Source organism: Pongo pygmaeus, chromosome 15 (genome assembly GCF_028885625.2).
Source record: "Pongo pygmaeus isolate AG05252 chromosome 15, NHGRI_mPonPyg2-v2.0_pri, whole genome shotgun sequence".
Lineage (NCBI taxonomy): Eukaryota > Metazoa > Chordata > Mammalia > Primates > Hominidae > Pongo > Pongo pygmaeus.
The window spans coordinates 22,125,528-22,148,257 of NC_072388.2; the positions used below are offsets into that span (position 1 = coordinate 22,125,528).

Below are 22,730 nucleotides of genomic sequence, written 5' to 3' on the forward strand. Positions count from 1 at the left end.
AAAGGTTATTAACTTGGGCTTTACAAACAAACAAGTCTAATTGCATCCTCCTTAGAAAGGGAAACCCTCTTCTAAATCATGAAACACGGTGTCGTGGCTTTGTGTGAAGTGTGGACTATGGAAGCAGGGTCTACAGCAGGAAGGCCTGGGACTCATGACACTGGAGACGCTTTATGGGGAAGACAAAAAATGTCCTTAAACCTCGGAGGAGATAGATGCACACATTTGAGAAAGACAGGTCACCTCATCGGGTGTTTATTCTTCCAATTTATCAGATGACCTGCCTGTCTGGGGGTTAATCATCTCCATTTTATCCCTTTTAACACAAGGACTGCAGGCAAAAAGCAAGATGATCAAAAGCAGAATTCAAGCATCTGTCAGATCCACTGAAAGAGCTGAAAACTTTCTTTCTCTGCAATCTTTTTATCTTTTATGTTTTATTTTATTTATTTATTCATTTATGAGGCAGGGTCTGGCTCTGTCACCCACGCTGGGGTGCAGTGGTGCAATCTCAGCTCACTGCACCCTCCACCTCCCGAGCTCAAGTGATCCTCCCACCTCAGCCTCCTGAGTAACTGGGCCTACAGGTGCATGCCAACACTCCCAGCTAATTTTTGTATTCTTTGTAGAGATGAGGTTTTTCCATGTTGCCCAGGCTGGTCTCTAACTTCTAGGCTCAAGGGATCCGCCCACCTCGACCTCCCAAAGTGTTGGGATTACCGGCGTGAGCCACTGCGCCCGGCCCTTTTTTATTTTATAATCTCATAAAACTCTAAAATTTATCTCCTTTAAATTATATCTACATTTCATCTTTTATGAATCTTTGTGATGACCATAAACAAGCCATTCATAATCAGATTTTTTTAATTTTATTGCTTTATAAATTTTATTTATTTATTTATTTATTTATTTATTTATTTTGAGATGGAGTCTAGCTCTGTTGACCAGGCTGGAGTGCCATGGCGCGATCTCAGCTCACTGCAAGCTCTGCCTCTGGGGCTCATGCCATTCTCCTGCCTCAGCCTCCCAAGTAGCTGGGACCACAGGCACCTGCCACCACGCCTGGCTAATTTTTTGTACTTTTAGTAGAGACGGGGTTTCACTGTGTTAGCCAGGATGGTCTCGATCTCCCAACTTCGTGATCCGCCCGCCTCGGCCTCCCAAAGTGCTGGGACTACAGGTGTGAGCCACTGTGCCCTGCCAAATTTTTTTAAAAATTTAATACTTCTATAGAGACAGGGTCTCCCTGTGTTGTCTAGGCGGGTCTCAAACTCCTGGGCTCAAGTAATCCTACTGCCTTGACCTCCCAAAGTGCTGGGATTATAGGCATGAGCCACCATGCCCAGCCAACAAGATCTTTTTAGAACACCTTCTTATCTCAGGTGGGAATACCGAGGTGTTTTCTTCTCATCTATTCTATGAACATATCAGTGGCTAATATTAATACATTTTCCATCCATTTTTTACAACATGGACACTGAAGGGAAACCTGGAGGGTTGGTAGTAATTTTAACAAATGGATATGCAGTCAAGTTCCCTTTAACTGGAGGTTTTTGTGATCTGAGTTCCTTGTTCTCTTTGTTCAGAACATCTGAAGGGGAAAGTTGAGAAAAGTTGAGCTTACTGCTATTAATTGCATCTCCCAGTTTCTGCAGTCCAAGAATCAAATGAGGTGATACGATACGGATAGGGCAAGTAGCTTGCTATGGTTCCAAACGTTTTGATAAGTGGAAAGATAGTCAAAAAAATTTCCTGTTCACAAATGTGAGCCAATTCACAAATGTGAGCCAATTCAGGGTAGAGTGGAAAGAACAGCTAGATATGAAGTCAGGAGTTTGGCATTCTAATTCCAGTTATTCTGCTAACTAGCTGTATGTTCTCAAGTAACATTAACTTAATTCCTCTGTGTCTGTTTCCTGTATCCTTCTAGCAGAATTATTATACTTACCAAGACTAATATACCTGAAAGTGGGCATCAAGCCATTCAACAGAAACAACCTTACAGGCAGGTACTGCCCAGGAGAGGCTTAATGGTGTTAAACAGGAAAAACGAAGGTAAGGAACGACCTAGAACAGCACAGCAGTTAAAAGACCAGGCTAGGATGTGGCACAAAGAAAGCAGGCTTTTTTAAAAGGCTCGAAGCAGAGCAGCAGCACAGGCAGAATCCCCACACCACAGAGAGCCAGAAGCCTTCCCCAGATGAGTAACTTAGTAGCAGGGATTTTGTAAAACACATTAGAGTCTCCTCGGGATTACAACCGATTACGACTCTGGAGAGACAAACTTTGAGCAAGTGCATAAGCAAAGGCCCTGACATCAGATAGAGCCCTGTACAGAATGACATGGGGCAAAATAATGAGAGACACCAAGAATACCAAGAATAAAAATAAGCAGAACATGAAAACACAAGAAAAAGGGAAGTCCCGGCAGAGCAAACAGTATTCTCTCAGCCCTGGGTAAGGGTTTTTGCCAATTCCCTGGAGGTGAATCCACTTCATTAATTCGTTCAACAAAAGTATGTGGAGCATCCTCTCTGTACTAGGAACTTACCAGTTTGGAGGCAGGGATACTACCATGAGCACAAACAGCTCACCTTGGAGCTTACAGCTAATAGGGAAGACAGATCAAGGACCATGAAGGAAAGCAGCCAAAGTGCTGTACGAACACATAGACCAAGAGGCTAGGGAGACGACAGATCTAAGCACAGAACAGCAAGGGGAGAGGCCCAGACAAGACAGCAAGTGCATTCAAGAAACTGAAGGGCCAGCCCATGAGAGCAAGGAGCAAGGGCTGTGTCAGATGAGGCCAGACAGGATAGGAGCTGGGCCATGCAGGACCCAGGAGGCCCGGTTAGGGATTTTACTCTTCACCCTAAGAATATGGGGAGGCCACTGAAGGGTTTCAAGCACACATGTGTTTTGGTAAGATCACCCTGGCCCATTTGGAAAACAAATCAGAACCCACTGTACATCATTTAAAGTTCATTCTCTGAAAGCATGCCCACATTACCTGTATTCCTGTGGTGTTTAATAAAGAATTTGTCTGGTCTTAGTCCAGGGTTCCTGGCATGGAGCTTCTAGAACCCTTGGAATTTCCCAAGTGACAGAAGTGTCTTCATTATTCATGAGCCAGCTGAGTTCATGCTAATGAGGAAAGCCATGGTAGCCCCCTAGATAGCTTCAGGATGGGGCTGTTCACCAGAAAGACTCAGCAGAAAGACCAACCACATGATTAGAGGGTTGGGACTCTGAGCAATGTGATGTCAGCTCAGCCTGACCTCTGGGGAGGAAAGGAGGGTGGAGATTGACTTCAATCAGTTGGCCACTGATTTAATGAACTATGCCTACATAATGAAACCCCAATAAAAACTCTGGACACCAAATCTTAGTATAGTTTCCTGGCTGGGGAACACACTGATGTGTCAGAAGGGTGACAGCACCCTGATTCCACAGGAGAGGGAACAGAAGCTCCACACTCTGGACTCTCCCAGAACTCACCTGTGTATCCCTTCCTTTTGCTGCTCCTGATCTGTATCCTTTATAATAAAATTGTAATTATTCTTTTAAAAAGTGTTTTCTCAAGCTCTGTGAGACATACTAGTGAATTTTTTAACCTGAGGGGGTTGTGAGAACTCCCAAATTTATAGCCACTTGGTCAAAACTGCAGGTGGCTTAGGGGCCGCTGAATTGCAGCTGGTAACTAAAGTGAAGGAAGTCTTCTGGAGGACTGAGCCTGTAACTGATGGGGTCTGCACTAGCTCCAGGGGGTTACCACCAGAAGTGAATTGTAGTATGCCAGGTGGTGTCAGACCAGCTGGGGTTGAAACAGAATGCGTGCTAAATTTTATTTTAGTCATTCTTAATTTCAAATCCAAGAATCCTTTGTTTAAGGAAGAAACAAACAAACAAAATCCTCGTCCCAAAACTAAGAAATGGGAAGATTTGTCTAAATTTGAGAAAAAACACTGGCTTTGGGCAGCTCAAAACTCAGACCTTGTTGCCTAGCACCCAGAAGTGAGGCCCCAGTGGGCTCAATACCATTGATGCTTTCTTGTTACTAGCCCTAACATAACTTGGGGGGTAAAATCTTGTTATTCCCACACTTCAGCCTCTTGTCATTTGTTTTTGAGAAGTGTTTTCCCATGGCCTGAGTGTGCACCCCTGCCACCTCAGACCGTCCTGCCGTGGGCTCCCCTCCCAACAGCTGATGTGGACTCCATGTTTTGGTAACCTTTGAAATGGAACTCTAAACTTTCATACTTTTAAAAAACTAGCTGCCTACATAAGCATCATTTGTCAACTCCAGAATTCCTCATTTTCATACCCTTTCTGGATGAGCAGACTCATTAGTTATCTTCTTAACAAATTAACAAGCATTGAATTGGGCTTGAGAGCAATTCATCTAAAAATTTTTATTGAACATTTCCTAGGAATGACTATAGTAAAAATTCAAATTAGTAGTGGGCAGGAAGTACCAAAACCAGGGAACAAAATACCTCTTACAGAATGGGGTCTTAATAAGGCATTTCAGTCCAGATAGATTATATTAATAGGCCATACACTTGATATGCCCAAGCAAGGCACATTAATTAGCAAGATACTGGTATTTATAATTAACACATCATTTTAAAAATTCTGTCATGAGTGATCTTTAGGTCTTTATAATCGTTTGTATTATAAATTCGTTTATCAAATTTTTCCTAATTTGAAGTAGCATCTCATTATAAGTGATTCTCAATAACCCTTCTCTTCCATGTTGTCCAAAGTGGCAACACTTCTGGTCCCAGCAGTAATCTGTAACATAATCATTGTCCAGAAGGAAAACACCTAGTTGTTCATTCTCTTTATCATGGATGGAGCTGGAAGAACACAACCAACCTTGGAGCAATTCAATTTTTTTCCCACCCCTTTATGGCAAATGCCATTTATCACTTTCTTCTCCCATCATGTCCTTGGATATTCCAATCATTCCTTCCAGAAAAACACATACTGAAAAAATGGTTTTTAATGTTTAGAAGTTGGAGATAGAAAGGAATAAGCTAGCTAGTATTGTCTTCCTTGACCTATTGGGTGTAGAGCTCTTAACTAACTCACTTCACAGTCTCCAGGCTTCCTTCTGATTCATCTCCAGGGTCTACACCCTTACTAACTGCTGTTATCTACTGGTTTTACAAGGGCCACATAGAAGCACAGGGCAGAGAGGTAGCTAGTGGACTCTGCCCACAGTTTCCTGGGCTAGTCCTCCCTTATTTTATGCCACCAAAACTAACACAAAGCTTAACTACAGTTTCTTACTTTGGGTCAACTTTATCAAGATTTCTAGGGGATCACTAAAAATATGTAATTATCTATTGCATTCCTGAATATACAGAAGAGAATGATAATATTCTCTATTTCACAGTAGAAGAAAAAAGTATGAGGCATATAAAAAAATGTGTGTGTGTGTGTGTGTATGCACACACACACACTCTGTATTTACATTTTGGCTCTGTTTTGTTTCTATGCGACTTGTGATTCTGTACTTCCTCACATAGCTTTTCACTTTTTTCAAAACATTTTCCCTTAGAGACTATATTCAGAGATACTTTCAGGTATCTCTGATGCAGGTAGCAGTTACCAGTATCGAGTGTATCCTGACAAATTAGAAAGTCAAAGTGCTTTAGGCTGGGCACAGTAGTCCACACCTGTAATCCCAGCATTTTGGGAGGCCGAGGTGGGCAGATGGCTTTGAGCTCAGGGGCTCGAGACCAGCCTGGGCAACATAGGGAGATCCCTCACCTACCATCTCCACAAAAAATATAAAAATTAGTCGGGTGTGGTGGCACACACCTGTAGTCTCAGCTACTCAAGAGTCTGAGGTGGGGGGATGGCTTGAGTCCTGGAAAGCGGAGGTTGCAGTGAGCCAAGATCATGCCACAGCACCCCAGCCTGGGTGCTCAAAAAAATAATAATAATAAAACAACAACAAATCTGGTAATGTCATTGATGAGGTTTTTGTTATTTTTTAATCCTTGACTACATGACAGAGCCAGCTAAGATTTTTAAGTGTTATTTTCACTCCTATTAAGAGATAAAACCTTCTTGGTCACAGCAAGAACCCGGACAACTATTTCACCTCTCTTTGCATGAATTTCACCTCAAACACACACATACAAAAATCTACTTCAAACAAACTATTATCATTAACTTAAAAAAAATCCATAAACTCAGCAGAAGAGAGCCGTTCTCCATGCCATGACAGTGAAAAATACACCACTATTATTCAAGAGACCTGGGGAGAAAGGTTTAAAATTTTTTCCCCTTGAAAATAATAAGAAAAGCAAATAGCAGTCTTTTAGATTCTGTGAATAAAGCAATATAGCTGGAATTTATTATACAAGATCTTCATAGAATCCTCATGCTACTTTAAATTTCATTTTAGAGCTTTGTTAAATCTGATGGCAGAAATAATTAAAACACATGCGTTATGAGATGAAACAACAAATTTTCCTCTGCTAACTGATATGAACTTCTCATCCACAGAAATCAGTTGTTATTTCCCCAGGATCTAAAACAAGACTGCACTGGTATTTGTGTAAAGGGCTCAGGGTAGACACCAACCAGCATCATTTGGTGCAGCTGGAACTCATGAGAGCAGGATCAGCCCAGCTAGGTCCCTGCCCTCCCAGACTCCCGTTGAAAGGTGTGCTCGGGCCAAATGGATAAATGTGCCATGGGGATGCCAGCAGGGAAACTCCACCCCTTGATATTCTTCCATTTAATGAGGTATGTATAAAGGTAGTCTTGCGTGGGGGAATAAACACGTTAGATAACACACCAAGCAGTTTCAACCTTACGTGTCTACTGTGTAGGAAAAGTCTCTCAGATGTCACTGCATCCAGAACTTGGAGACCTTGGGAGCCCTCCATCCCATGGGACATTAAGTCTGAGAGCTGGCTCATTGTCAGGCAACTTAGAGGCCTCAGGGCCAGGGTCAGATAGTGCTGCTTGTCTCCACAACTTCCAGCAGTATAGAGTTGGGTATACACACACAACACATACAAGTATATAGCTGTGTGTTTGTAACATTTGAATTTAGACAAATTTGCTTATACATGCCTTTTCAAACATGTCTCATAACATATGTAACGTAAAATATATGGGTGAAAACTGTTCACATGATTTTTTTTTACAAATCCCACCTTGAAACTGCAATTATTGGTCCCCTCAAAGATTCAAGAGAGCTCATCAGAAGTGTTAGCAATGACAGCCTTGCTTACAGGCAAATTATTAAGAGAAAAAACTCATTGACATCCACTGGGTGCTTCACATTGTGTTGTTGTCCTAAACTTAAGCACACTGGTCTTCCTCCTGTTTTCCTTTCATTTTTAGTAGTTTTGCCATAATCCTAGCTAAAAATATAAAGTCATCTTTGCTTTATCTTCATCCATCTCCCCCATCAGTCACCAAATACTGTGACCCTCCTTCACAAGTTGGAGGGGAGTGTGACCTTCCCCCAGCACCTCCTGCTGCCTCTGTCCACGCTCTCATTGCTCCCACCTGGATTAGGGCAACAGGCCCTGGGTTGTCTCCCTGATGCCCATCTGGCCTCCATAGTCTCCAGCGTTGTCTTTCACTCATTTCGCAAATGCTTGTTGATTTCTTACTATGAGTCAAAAGATGGGTGACTTACTGAAGACACAAGGATGAACAAGACCCCCGCCCCCGCCCCACATCAAGGACCTCGAAATCTAAAGCACAAATCCCATTTTGTCACTCACCTGCCTAAAATTCTCCAGGGGACCACCATGGCCTATAGGATGAAATCAGAATGTATTAGCACAGCACAAACTGTTATTGCCCGTACTCATGGGATCTGGCCCCAATCTGCTCTGTCTCATCTCCCACCATTCTGCCCCATGTGCCCAGGTTGCAGCCACCCCAGCTACCTATAGCTTGTTCACCCTTCCGAGACTCAAGCAAACCACGCCCCCTACCTGGAACGCCCTCCCTCTAGCAAACTTCTAGGCAGCAGCACCCTGAGCAGGCTCACAGAGTCTACCGTGGATGAATCCGAATGCCAAGTCAGCAATTTTCCGTAAACCCCACAAACGTGTGTACAGCATCTACCAGGCCAGGCACTGAGGGCCCTTACATGATTTATCATTATTCCTCACAAGGAACAGGAAGCTACTCTTAGTATCCCATTTTACAAATGAGGAAACTGATACAAAGAACATCATATAATTTGCCCAAGGTCACCAATAGGAAGTGGCAGAGCCAGAATCTCAACCTGGTTCCAAAATCAGTGTTTTTAACTACTTTGGTAAACAATGAGAATTTCTGGAGGACAGAAAGTTCTATCCCTGAGGGGCAGGCTACATCGGAAGCCAAATAATGCCATGAGAGGTTACGTGGTAAGCATGCAATCGGAAAAGCGTTACCGTAACTCAAGTGTTTGATGGGGTCAGGGTAGCCTAAAACATCCTTTTCCACAAAAACACAACGCCTGTTTCTGGACCCAGAGACACCATGGCCTTGGGCTGGGCACCTCACCTGAGCAGGGCATAGACTAGCATGTACGCCTGCCTCTCCTCCTCCTGGGGTCTGTGGGTCTTTAGCCCTTGTTCTAATTAACAAGATACCTTCATTCAGGCCTGAGAGTCACTCCACCTCCTTAATGTGACTGGGCCCCTCTCTGCTCTGATGAGTTATGCTGGTTTTACAGTTTATAGCTCAGAGAACGCTTATCTCTGCTGTTTCTTGCAGATGTTTTCACTCTTGCCTCCACGAGGTGGCTAATATTACCCATTTTGAGGATGACAAAATAGTGAGGAAGGTCACAGAGCTGGTCCTCAAAGCGGGACTTGAACCTCGGCCTTCTGACTGCCAATCCTGTTCTTTCCATCCTACTTGTTGTTTAAGAGAAGAAGCCTTCAAGATCTGCAGCTAACCCAACCCCACTGGCTCCACAACCTTGAGCCCAGCCTGTGCGTCTGCTTCCTCCCCAGCTCACACTGGTCTCAGCAGCCATCCCAGGAGGCGCCCTGGCTCCACGCTTCCTTAGTGCCCCAACTTTATGCACCCAGCATGTCTGGACACAGCAGCCACCCACTGCACGCACCATACCTCAGTGTCTGTCCACACTACACCTCAGTGAGCAGTCCTGGCCTCCCTTGGCACCACCCTGTGGCTCCTCTCCTTGCCATCCACGCACACTCTTCCTCTGCCGTCTGTGCCACCATCTCTGCTCTTCTGCATTGCAGTTTTCTGCTCCCTTGGTCACAGTTCCAAGATTCTACCTGGTCTCTACTGCTTCATCTGGACTCCTAGGCAGGCTCACTCCCACCTATTGTTCTCTTTTTAGCCTTGGCATTGTCTCCACTCTCTGCCTTTCCATTTATATGGCACAGTAACTAAATGTTTTGCATTTTCCAACACCACACTGACTTCAACTCTTCTGTCCCATCATCAGACCATTGGGGAAATTTTACACGTCAGAAATATGTAGATTTATTGCGCCTAGACATCATGTTTTCATTGGCACCACACGCAAAGAATACAAAATCCAAAAGGCACCAACGAATATAGCACATATAGTGAAATTAAGTCACTTCCTAGCCCTCTTCCCCAGGCCCACAAGCCCCCGCTTCCCCTACTCAGGGGCAGAGACTGTAAGCAGTTTCTCATGCTTCCAGACGTAGTCCATGAACCTCTGACTTGGGCGGGATTGCAGCAGCATTGGCAACTTTCTAACCATTTGTAAAGGTAATAGTATATAAAGATTTTTTTAAATTCAGCTTCGATTCCACCACTCTAAATTACCTCATGTCATTTCTCTACATTGCATCCCAATTTTTATCTACATACACACATTTTTCATTGTTTTAATCATAGTATGGTTAAAAGTTTAGTTCTACTTCCATTGCTAACTTCATACACATATTTCATCTTCATTATTTTTAACAGCTACATAATATTCATCTGGGGTAAAACTCAGTTCTTCAGTTTTTATTCCAAGTTTTCACAATTGTAAATATCAGTATAACAACCTATAATTTTTTCTTCTTTGAATTATTGCCTTAGGACAAGTTCCCAGAGTGGTAGTATTGAATCTAAGGAATGTTTCATGTCACATTTAGCCAAATAACTCTCTTAGAAAGGTGAGAGCAGTTTGTAGTTCCTCATACAGGTATAAGGACACATCTTACTTTTGTTCCATCAAACACAATAATTATACTTATCAACAAAAAATGCTTCCTCATAATGTTCTGTTTATGTATTTCTGTAATAAATAAATAACTCAGGTCAATGTCTTCTCTTTAGGTTTCTGTGTTTAATGCAGACTTCTGTTAGAAGCAGTCCTCAGAGCCTGTTGGAATAAAGTGAGTGAGTGACTGGTTGGATTTCTAGGACCTCAAAGAGCTTTTAGTTCTTTGTTGCGCCCCACATGAAAGGCAGTTTGGCAAGGTCAAGTATGGTGGGGATGCATTCTCTCTCCCTCTCTCTCTCTCTCATCCTTGGTAACATCGTTTCATATCCACTGAGCTCTTTTATGTTACTAGAAAATCCAATCGTGTTTCCAATGTATATTCTTTTAAGAGTGATCTTCTCTTTTTGCGTGTCATCAAAGATGTATTTCCCTTATTATTTAAAATATGTATAAGACCCCTCCCACTTTGGAGAGCAGGACCTGGACTTGAACTTGGGCTCTTCACTTACTAGTTATATCCCTTGGGCAAATCACTCAGCTTCTTGGAGGTTAATTTCTATCTGTAAGACGGGAGATTAATAATATCTGTCTACCTCACATTGTTGTAAAAATCAAATGAAAAGACGTATAAGTGTGAGAACTGTTTCCTAAAATGTTCATAACTATTCTGTTAGACCATGTGACTCTTCTCTATTTCAAGTCTAATCTCTTATTGATTCTGGAATAAAGTATTCCTGCATCTTTAGTTATTGATTTAGGACCTTTTCTTTCTTTGGCTTACTCAGGAAGTCTAACTATTCAGAAACTGCAATACTCAGATCTATTCCCCAGATCTGCCCTCCTGAAGTGTTTCATTTCTTAATTTAGTTTCTTTAAATTCTGGATCTATTGCTCAGGTTTCTTTACTGATTTAAGTGCCATTTCTGCTTTGTGCAGTTTAAACATGATTTTCAATGTGTCTTTTGCAATAATCATTACTTTCATTGTTTTTTATTCTGACTTTCACTAGGGAGGATGTAATGTCCACTTCATCTCTTTGAAAAGAGGTTCCAGCCATTTTCTGAATTCTGTGTATGGCTCCCCGTGGTTGTTTCTTTCTTTGGGATTAATTAAAATAAAGTTTTTTGTGTGGGCTCATTGGGTGATTTTTGAAACTTTTTAGGAAACCCACATTGATTTTTTTTCAGTTTAGTGCATTCTCCCTTAAGTTACTTCAGTGACTGGTCTTTGCTGTACTGCTGAAAATTCTTTAGTAACATTTCTAAATTAATTTTAAGAGAATTTGCAATTAGGAGTTTGACTGGTTTTCTACTCACTCCAATATTTTCCCGGATAATTTTTTCTACCATGTCAGGCCTTTCTATCTTCTGATTCAATGGAGTCTGGAAAGAATCCAAAGACCAATGATGGGATTAGAACAAGAAAGCCAAGTACTTTCAATGGAAAACTGAAAAATGCCTTTTTGTGCTTTGTTGCTGCTGTTAAGGCTCAGGCTGAGTCTAAGAAAAGGGAAGAAAGATTGGAATACTGAAATAAAATCTTACCAAAAACGCTTTAATAACCTTACATATTAGCTGCATTCCTAAAGGCTCTGAACCTTCCAGGCATCTCGCAAGCAGCAAGGGCCGCATTCATTTCTTTGGCTGTAAATGAAGGGATGCTAAATTATTTCCAAGGTCACTTTTCCATCTCTGAAATTCTATAACATTAAATAATGTTTAAGCTGCCAGTTCAGGCATGAATTAATGTAACCAGAATTATTCCCACTTCTTGCTACCTTGCCCACAAAATGCATACACACACCCCCACTTTGATTTCCCGATTTTTAAATTGTTCAAATCGATTGTTATTAAACATAAAATGAAGCCAGGAGAGAGAAAATGAGGGAACCGAATACAAAATTCCTCCCTTCTGGAATCAGGGCAGCCTCTGCACCCCCAGATCTGCTCCAACACATGAGGTACTTAAGAGGAGACCCCTCAAGGCAGCACCCTGCCAAGGCATGGGTGAGTCACCAAATCTCAGCCGTTTGGACTGTGAGGGAAGGCCCTGCAGCCCTCTGGTGGACAAAAGTGGCATTACAGCCTTCTCTGCATCCAAAAGGTCACAGCCCATCTGAGACGGAAGCCTACCAGGGTTCTGATCTATCTGCAAGCGTGACCTGAAATCCTAACCAAGGGCCAACCTGCCCAGGACAGGCTGGATCTTTGCCTCAGAAATGGTGCTTTTGTCATTTTGAGAAACATCCCTGAAGATTTCAGATTTGAAACTCAAGAAGGCTATGGTGGATTTCAAATAGGATAATGTTAAATTTTTACTACATTTTTACTAGTATTGTGGGCACCCCTACCAGAAGAAAAATTTTTTAATTCCATATAATTCAGAATGAAGTTAATCAGAATTAGGTTGTTCCCCACTCCTTTCTTGTGTCCTTCCAGCCCTCAGGGTGGCAGCGGCTTCCGCTGCCACTAATATGTGATTGTTTCACTAGCCTGTTTGGCTTCTCAGCCCAGTCCATCGTGTAACCAATTTCCTGTTTTAAATTCCCTGTTTGAAATGCCTACAATGATTTTGTTGTGCTTGGCAATAGGAATATGGCAGTGACCAAGACAGACTTCGTTCCAGATCTTATGGAGCTCATAGTCTAGCCCAGGAAAATAAATATTAAATAAGCACTCATTCAGTTAATAACTATTTCAAAAAGGAAGTACATGAGAATGCATAGCAGAGGAACTTAATCTGGAATAAGGATAAATTTTGTAGTTCCACAGGTGACACTAGAAGCTAGAAACTCTAGGCCAGCAGGACTTTACACAGAGACAGTCCCACAGCTATGATGGAAGCACAGAAAGTTGTGATGTTGCCTCTCCCCCTCCCTGGATCCAGCAGAGAAGAAAGGAAGGGTTCCTAGCCAAAGGCGGAAGTGAAGGACTTCAGGCAGGATTCAGTGCACAGCAGTGACAGAGAAGCAAGGATGGATTTCTTCTGACAGCCTGCAGACACCCAAGAAAACTTGGCTCTGCTAGATCTGGCCAGGAAAGAAACCAAAATCTTGAAGGAATGTGTCATCCCCCTGGCAACCTCCAAGCCACGGGAGTCAGACAATGTGCAGACCAAGGCTGACTCAAAAAATGCTTTCCCAAAGATTTAACCTATAATAACACAATATTTCCCCAGTCTCCTCCTGACCAGCATCATATGATAGGGTACGAGGATGGGAGAACCAGCCTGCTGCTGTGCTCTCTTGTCCCAACAGGTGTCTGCTCCTGTCTTGATGAGCTCAAAACATCCTTATCTTCTCTACCTGTCAATACTGATGAACACCAGATTACTCAACACCTTGATGTGCCATGCCAAATCCTAACAACTCTAAATTTATATCATATGGGATAGGCATACTTTATTCAACTTTGCTATTTAGATCAGCAGTCCCCAATCCCTGGGCTACAGACCAAACAAGTCCATGACCTGTTAGGAACCAGGCTGCACAGCAGGAGGTGAGTGGTGGGCGACCAAGGGAAGCTTCATCTGTATTTACAGCCACTCCCCATCACTCGCATTACCGCCTGAGCTCCACCTCCTATCAGATCAGCAGAGGCATTAGATTCTCATAGTGCATGAACCCTATTGTGAACTTCATATGCAAAGGATCTAGGTTGCACGCTCCTTATGAGAATCTAATGCCTGATGATCTGTCACTGTCTCCCATCACCCCAAGATGGGGCCATCTAGTTGCAGGAAAACAAGCTCAGGGGTCCCACTGATTCTACATCATGGTGAGTTGTATAACTACATATATATATATCTGTATATAATATATAATGTAATAATAATAGAAATAAAGTGCACGATAAATGTCATGAGCTTGAATCATCCCCAAATCATCCACCCACAAACCCCACAGTCCATGGAAAAACCGTCTTCTACAAAACCAGTCCCTGGTGCCAAAAGATTGGGGACTGCTGATTTAGATCCCTGTTTACAAGATCTAAAGTTTTTTGAACAGAGAACTTCTACTCCCATACCACAGAGGGAAGCCATTACTCGCCATCCTGCCTTACAGAGTCCCCGATAAGGAATGAGGGAGAGAGCAAAGTTTCAAGTCTTCTCTCTCCAAGTTCACTGCCTATTCTAAGTTAATATTAGATGACCTTAGAATGCCTAAACCATTATAACTCCACATAATACCCCCCACAGAGCCTTGGTCTCTCCTTTGAACTCCAATTACATTTAGTGTACACTGTCAAACTCATGACTCAAGAAGTCATTATGGGTCAGTTGTAGCAACTGAGGCAGGCCAAGAAAAGGAGGGAGCTTTGATGTTGCTTGAGACCCTTGGACAAGGGCCCAGAGCAGCCCTTCTCAATCTGGGCTGCATGAGAAAACTAATCCCTAATGCCCAAAGGCATCCATTTTATGTAATGAATTAACTTATATTTCTTCTAGAATGGAACTAATTATGTCACATCCTAGAGAAACTGAGAAGACAGTCACTCAAATAATGTTCTGTAGACCTTAATTCTTTCCTGGAAATCCTGTTGAGAAAGGCTGGCCTAATAGCAAAAGTAGTTTCCGGTAATACTTTTGCCACTCTCTTGAACCTGTCTAACTCAGAGGATCGTACACAAATGATGACAGTCACACAAGCATCAGCACAACTAGGGAGAAATGTATATTGAAAGGACATGGATATAAAGATACAGCGAGAGAACATGGAAAAGCTACTAGGCAACCAGAAGAGCCCCAAGAAGGCCACACCCAGGTCTCCCAATGGCCTTTTATCTTCCTTCTGCACAAATGAGATTCAGCAGATGCTTATCAATTTAACAAGAGATATCTGACCCCTCCAACTAACCAGACCCATTCCATTTTAACCGAAGACAACCGAAGAAATTAAACCTATTTTTATCTAGCATGATCGCCTTTGCAGGGTCCATTTTCTGGATATATGCACACAAAACCACCTTCTCCCCTCATCACCCTCACACTCCTCCACACCTCGGTCCACTGAGCCCTGTGGGAAGGAGTGAAGGGGTGCAGAGGAACTAGTTACCAACAGTGACTATGTTCCATGGGATAAAGAAAGAGTGGGACACTGCAGGGAAGATTCATATGATCTGCCTCGTGCTCCCAGAGTTCTGCCGACTGGGGCAAGGTTGAGCCACTCTGTGGGAGAGATGCAGTGGAAGGATGGAAAAGAGGTGCTGATGAATCCTACTTAGTTTAGCGCTTTTTTTGGCAGTTGTTTTCTAGGTGTTTCATTGATGTGTCCTATTTCCTCAGCTAGCTTGTAAATTCCTTGAGTGTAAAGATGAAGTTTATGCTGTAAATCTTTAATTTTCTACAGTGTTTAGCACAGTGCTTCTCCTGCAGATGCTTAATCAGCATATTGTTGATTAATTAGAATCTGCTTGGGAGGAAAATGGTGTATCCTTGCGACAATTACAGGTAAGGTTTATGTTGAAGTACTGTATGAATATCATGTAGCTTAAAATATTTAATACTTGTGCACTATGAGCCAAAGCTGTCCCCCACATCCTGCCCTGCTATGCTTCATGGGAACCATCCACCTTGAAAATTGGACAGAAACAGAATCCTGAGCAGGGAGGGGGTCTCCTCACTGCTGGAATTTAGCAGAGCTCCTCCTGGAAACAGCCCAAAAGTCTCTTTCTCATCTAACTCTTCAGGAACAGCAGGCAAACCAGAAACTGACCCCCCATCTCCCTTCCACCCCTGCTGCCCCCTCCAGTCAGAGGTTTGTCTCGTGGTACCCCCATGTGAAAGCAACACTTTGCTGCTGAACTCTAGAGTCCCAGCAACACTCACCTCTTGCTACTCGCAGTGAGCAATCAGCTTGCATAGCCCATCCCCAGGGCCTTCAGCTCAGCCTCAGGACCACCTCTGGTGGGGTCCTAGTGCTCCTCTGTGGTCTGAAGCCTGTGAGATCTGACTGCCACTTTCAGGCTGGGGCTTACAGGGTCTTAACCCCTGCTGTGGCTCTCAGATCAGTCAGCCAGGAGCTTGGATATCAAGACCTTGGAGGGAGTTTGATGCTGAAAACTGGCACCAAACTCCCTCCAAGGTCTTGATATCCAAGCTCCTGGCTGACTGGTTCAGAGACTTTAGGAATGCAACTAAGTAACCTAAACACACATAAAATTGACTGAGTCTCAGAACCCAGTGGAGTGGCCTGATGCCTATAATCCCAGCACTTTGGGAGGCCAAGGCAGGTGGATCACTTGTGGTCAGGAGCTCAAGACAAGCCTGGCCAACATGGTGAAACCCTGTCTCCACTAAAAATACAAAGATTAGCCAGGCATGGTGGTGTGCGCCTGTAGTCCAAGCTACTTGGGAGGCTGGGGCAGGAGAATCTCTTGAACCCCAGAGGCAGAGGTTGCAGTGAGCCGAGATTGCACCAGTGCACTCCAGTCTGGGCAACAAAGCCAGACGCTGTCTCAAAAACAAAAACAAACAAACAAAAAACAGTGGATTCAGTTTCAGTGGGGAACATGCCCTTCCAGTGATGAGAAAAGGTGTTGTCCATCATCCACCCCTCCAACCTGGAGTAATAATTAGAAAGTAGCAGAGTGAACATGGAACCAGGAGAGAGAGTTGGCTGGTGCTGAAGGATCCTTCAAACAGACAGGAGGACAAGCCTGCAAATAGCCTTGGCTGACCCTCTGTTGCTTGCAGTTCTGGGGCAGAATGTACAGAGAATGCAACATTCCGAGATAGGAGGAAATGCCCAGAATAGCCCAGGCTTTGTCTCTGTCATTCCTAGAACAGCCTGCAATGCTTGGCTCATCAATCCAAGTGGCCTATGAGGTATAAAACCAGAGCAGAATGCTTTCAGGGTCCCTCAGTAGTGGTGCTATATCAGTCCATTTTGTGTTGCTATAAAGGAATATCTGGGCAATTTATACAGAAAAGAAGTTCATTTGTCTTATGGCTTTGCAGTCTCTACAAGAAGCCTAGCACCAGCATCTCCTCAGCTTCTGGTGAGGTCCTCAGGAAGCTCCCACTCATGGTGGAAGGCAAAGAGGGAGGCAGCATGTCACATGGCATGAGAGGGGGCAAAAGAGAAAGGAGAAGGTGCCAGCTTCATTAAAACAACCAGATCTCACGTGAACTAATAGCTGAGAGCTCACTCATTACCATGGGGAGGACACCAAGCCATTCATGGGGGATCAATCCCTGTGACCCAAACACCTCCCTCCAGGCCCCACCTCCACACTGGGGATCGCATTTCAACATGAGATTTGGAGGGGACAAATATCCAAACTATATCAGATGTATAGTAGAGCACCTACAGATAAGACTGCATCCACCCTGGGCAGCCTCCCTGAGCCTTGGGGGAGCAGCACATCATGGATCCTAGACTTCTGTTGGCCCTTGCTGCCTGCCTGGGAGTACTAAAGTTGCTTTGCCTGACATGTTGCACAAGTGCTCTGTCTCACCAAACTCATACACTGGCAGCTGGGTTTAGGCAAAACCTCCTGCCAGATCTAGAAACCTGCTAGATCTAGGAACCTTAGTAGAAGCTGGCGAGGTGTTTAGAGTTCTCCTCTGGGATTCTTAATAGTTGCACAGAATTCCCCACCAGGGATTAATACCCATGCACAGTATTCTGCTTAACAGAGGCGCTGGTGGTGCTGATGTGCACCCACTCTCCACGCTGCAGCACACCTTCAGGGTGTCCAGAATATTCATGCCTACCAGAACATATGGATCTTCTTTGGGACAATATTAGACTCTAAAAATTCCACTTTTTTTAGAGACAGGATCTCACCCTGTCACCCAGGCTGGAATGCAGTGGCACAATCATAGCTCACTACAGACTCCAACTCCTGAACTCAAGTCATCCTGCCTCCTCAGCCCGCTGAGTAGCTGTTACTACAGGTGCACGCAACCATGATCAGCTAATTTTTTATTTCTTGTAGAGATAAAAGTCTCACTATATGGCCCAGGCTGGTCTCAAACTCCTAGCCTCAAGTGATCCTCCCATCTCTGCTTCCCAAAGTGCTGGGATTCCAGGCGTGAACCACTGTCCCCAACTCCCTATAAATTCTTAACTCACAGCCATCTTCATCCTAAATTTGATGGGTTTAGATCTCCTTCCTTGTGTCTTAATCATTCCATCAGATTTTTGAACATATTTTTGCTCTTTTCTAAACATGTAGACAATGTTACATCACGCACTGACAAATAAGGGTCATCAGTGGACATATGTGATGGCAGGGATCCCACGACTTCCCTGAGAAGATGGGTCTCCTGCCCTTTCCTTTGCACTACCTTCCAGATTTCATCTCCACTGTACTTAGAAATGATGTCCTCAGCCCTCCACTCATGGCCTCCGGTGGATTCTGGCAGTCAGGACTGCCCCAGGATCCCCACAAATCTGATAAGGATTTGTGTGACATCTTTGCTAGGTCTCATTGGTTGGTAGTGAGTATGTGGTGTGTTATCTTCCCTTCTTTTAACTACCTTGTCTTTGGGGGTAAATGCAAAGCAATTCTGTACACCTTGCCTCTCTCCATCTAAGCCAAGCTGAGGGTCAGAGTCCTGGCATGACTATCCTGTCCTGTGGTCAGGCACACCTTCTGGCTCTGCTACAAGGAAAACTTGGTCTTCTTATTTCTGCTAGTCTGTAAAAAATTAACAATCAACTAACACAACCTTTACACCACATTTATCAACTCTGGCAATGGGAAGCCTGAACTTTGGAAACTGTTTAGTAGGGTTGGCTGCCCAAGAAGTCAAAGACCAGCCTAGCCAATAGTATCAAAGTTGACTGTGTTCTTTACAGCCATAACTAACACTTTTTGTTGTTGTTGTTGTTGTTGTTTTTGAGATGGAGCCTTGCTCTGTCACCCAGGCTGGACTGTAGTGGCCCAATCTCAGCTCACTGCAACCTCCGCCTCCCAGATCCAAGCTATTCTCCTGCCTCAGCCTCCTGAGTAGCTGGGACTACAGGCACATGCCACCAGACCCAGCTAATTTTTTTGTATTTTTTTTTTTTTTGGTACAGATGGGGTTTTGCCACGTTGGTCAACCTAGTCTCAAACTCCTGACCTCAAGTGATCCATCCACCTTGGCCTCCCAAAGTCCTGGGATTACAGATGTGAGCCACCGTGTCCAGCCTACATTTTTATTAATATATTTTAAGTCACTGTACTCAAATAAGCAATAAGATTTGGAATCTGATCTGCAGTTATTTGGGGGCATCAAGAAGAATTTCCAGCTCAGTGAACTATACCCAAACAGGCAGTTTAATGTAGTATAGAACAGCCAGTATAGAACTTTCAAACTGGCTCCACACTAAGAAATACATGTTAAATGATAACGCAATGCATGCACATGCACGCGCGCACACACACACACACACACACACTCCTACATCACTACAACAGAAGCTTCTTAAAGCCGTGCTGCCCTAGAGGAAGATGAACATGAAAGTGATTTATTAGGAACTATTCCCAGAGAAAAGAGATATGTGAGAAAGTAGGAGCAGAAAGGGGCCAAGTAAGGGTACAACATGAAGCCAAGTCCCACGGAAGGCAATTTTGATACATTCCTGCAGAGGGCTTGGGGAACATCATAGGTCACACCTCAGTCATCCAGTGAGAGGGCAAAAGAGCTAGAGTATGTCTATCCCCACCCCCATCAGTCATTGGTTAAAGGCATGAGGGGAGGGAAGGGACATAAATTCCCAGGCACTTCTGGCTCTCTTGTACCTTCCAACAGCATGCTGGCTTTTGGGACAGAATGCACACTGGGATTCAACTGGTCTACACAGAGATAGCAGAGGGATCCCAGGTGACATAGGTGGAGCAGGAACAGCTTCTGCTACAAACACCCTAACCATAGGTGATGAATTATGGTATTTTCTATTCTGATTTTTTAAATTGCTGGTCATGCATTTTAATCCCAACCCAGCCACTTCTAGGTGTTATTTAAACTGCCTGGGGCATTTTCCTCATTTCTAAAATGGGAATATCAACTTTGCTCATTGTAGTGAAAATCAAAAATGACATAGATATCCCTATGTCTATGGGATAACAGTAGGTATTCAATGTGTAGCTATTATGATTAACAAATGTGTCCTCAAAATGCCTCAAAAGAGTAACACAAAAATTTCTTTATCCTCTTAACTATGCTCAAGACACGCATGCATAAAAACACCAGTGGTGGAGCACAAGTTCCTTTGCAGAGACACAATGCAAATGTGCACAAATATTCACCACCTCCATGACTTTGTTCTTTATTCCCTTTGCCCAACATAGTGCTCATCATTCAAGCTTCATCTTAAATGTCCCTCTTTCATGAAGCTTTTTCAGACCCCAACTAAAAATACTCTCTCCCACCTCTGAATTGCCATACTCTTCTATTTGAAGTTATTTTATGGCAATTTTAGCACTTTCTTTTTCCTCTTTGCAATATCTATTAAAATCCTGACTTGGGAACAGACAGACAAATCAATGAAATGAACTAGAGTCCAGAAATAGGCTCAAATACATATGGTAATGATAAAGAAACCAAGGCATGGAAGGGTTACTCAAACAGTGCTAAGACAACTGGTTAACCATTTGGGAAAAAAACTAACCCGGATTTCTATCTCACTTCCCACACAAGCACAAATATCAGATGGCCCAAAGATTTAAACATACATACACACACATTGAGTAACTACAGGAAATCTTATAATTGAATATCTTATACTTTTGGAGTAAGAAAGGCGTTTCTAATCATGACACAAAATTCAGAAGCCATAAACAAAAAACTAAATAAATTTATTCCATAAAGATTTTAAACTTCTACAATTCATTAAAAAGACATAAATTCAAAAGTCAAAATGGTAAAAATATTCACAACATATGACAATCAAATGGTTAATTTCCTTTTATAAAGAGTTTATAGGAATAAATGAGAAGGAAGTAAACAACCAAATAAAAGTAGACAAAGGTCATGAGCAGTTCATTTAAAAAGAAATACAAATATCTATAAACATATGAAAAGATAATCACCTTAATATCATTAATAATTTTCTCCCACATCAGCAAAAATCTGTATGTTTGTTAAAGCTGAGTGTTATAAGGGTGTGATGAAATGGACACCATCACACAGGACTGCCTTTCAGGAAGGTTCTCTGCCACTGGAAAAGGGCACAGCTTTTCTAGAGAGCAACAGGCGATTTCTTTTAAAATATCAAAGACACACTCCTCTGCCCTTGTACTTCAACTATTTATCTGGGCTTATTTATCCTAGCTATATGTACAAGGATGCTATTGCAACATCATACCTTAGAGAAAAACCATAAACAACTGAAGTGGATTCCAGTAGGGAACTGGTAAGTGGTAGTTCATCCAGATAATGAACAAAGGAATAAGAATGGAGTAGATCTGTATGGCTTGCTAGTCAAAGTTCTCCTAAATACATCAACAACCAGAGAAGCACAGATACACATTAACACACACAAATGAGTGCATGTAAAAAATAATGAAAACTGAATAAGGTCTATAGTCTAGTTAGTATTGTACCAATGTCAATTTCCCAGAATTGATAATATACTACAGTTGTCACCATTGGGGGAAGAGTACTCAGGGACTCTATGTACTACTTTTGCGACTTCCTATGAGACTATAATTACTTCAAAATAAAAAGTGTTTCTTTAAAAAATCATGGTGCATAAGTATTTATGGTTTCTTACAAAGTATGAAAAGGTAAGAACAATCCTTGTTTAATTAAATTCAAAATGAGTGGGCAGAACACATGTAACCAGAAGGACAAATCCACCCTTCCCTTTTGTCAAGCACATCTGTGTGAAGAGACCACCAATAGGCTTTGTGTGAGCAACAAGGCTGTTTATTCACTTCAGTGAAAGTGGGCTGAGTCTGAAAAGAGAGTCAGCAAAGGGAGATGGGGAAGGGGTTGCTTTATAGGAGTTGGGTAGGTAATGGAAAATTACAGTAAAAGGTGGTTATCTATTGTTAGCGGAGGAGGGGGTCACAAGGTACATGGTGGGGAGATCATAAGACCCATTGTCCAGAAGAAGAATGTCAGAAGGTCGATTGATCAGTTAAGGTAGGGCAGGGACAAGTCACAATGATGGAATGTTGTAATGTTGGTTAATCAGTTAAGGCAGGAAAAGGCTGTTTTACTTCTTGTGTGGTTTTTCAGCTGCCCCAGACTTCTTGGTTCCTGCAGGCCATCTGGACATATATGTGCAGGTCACAGGGGTTACAATGGCTGAGCTTCAGCTCAGAGGACTGACACCTTCTACTTCTGAGGGATTGCTCAAGGTAGAAGGTTAATAAATTCTTAAACTACCCCACACTTTCACTACAGAGATTAAGAGTACAATTCTGTCCAAGGATTTGATCTGGCCCAACAAAGAGCCTTCTTCAGAAGTGGATTTGTTTTGTCCTTTGATGAAGCTTGTGATGGGCCTTATTTATTTGTATTGTAGGCCTCTTATACTATTCCAAAAACAAGACAAGGGAACTGAAACCACTTCGCATAATAATGTCACCTATTATCT

General features: G+C 42.9%; 1 long non-coding RNA gene across 1 annotated transcript; it reads right to left on the reverse strand.

Annotated features, from left to right (window-relative positions):
* Positions 1-6,396: 6,396 nt before the first annotated feature.
* On the reverse strand, positions 6,397-16,143 carry LOC129012835 (uncharacterized). Its single transcript, XR_008493725.2, has 4 exons — positions 16,019-16,143; positions 11,737-11,835; positions 7,761-7,792; positions 6,397-7,645 (listed from the first exon to the last, which is right to left on the reverse strand). It is a non-coding gene; the product is annotated as an uncharacterized LOC129012835 (long non-coding RNA).
* Between the last annotated feature and the right edge of the window lie 6,587 nt (positions 16,144-22,730).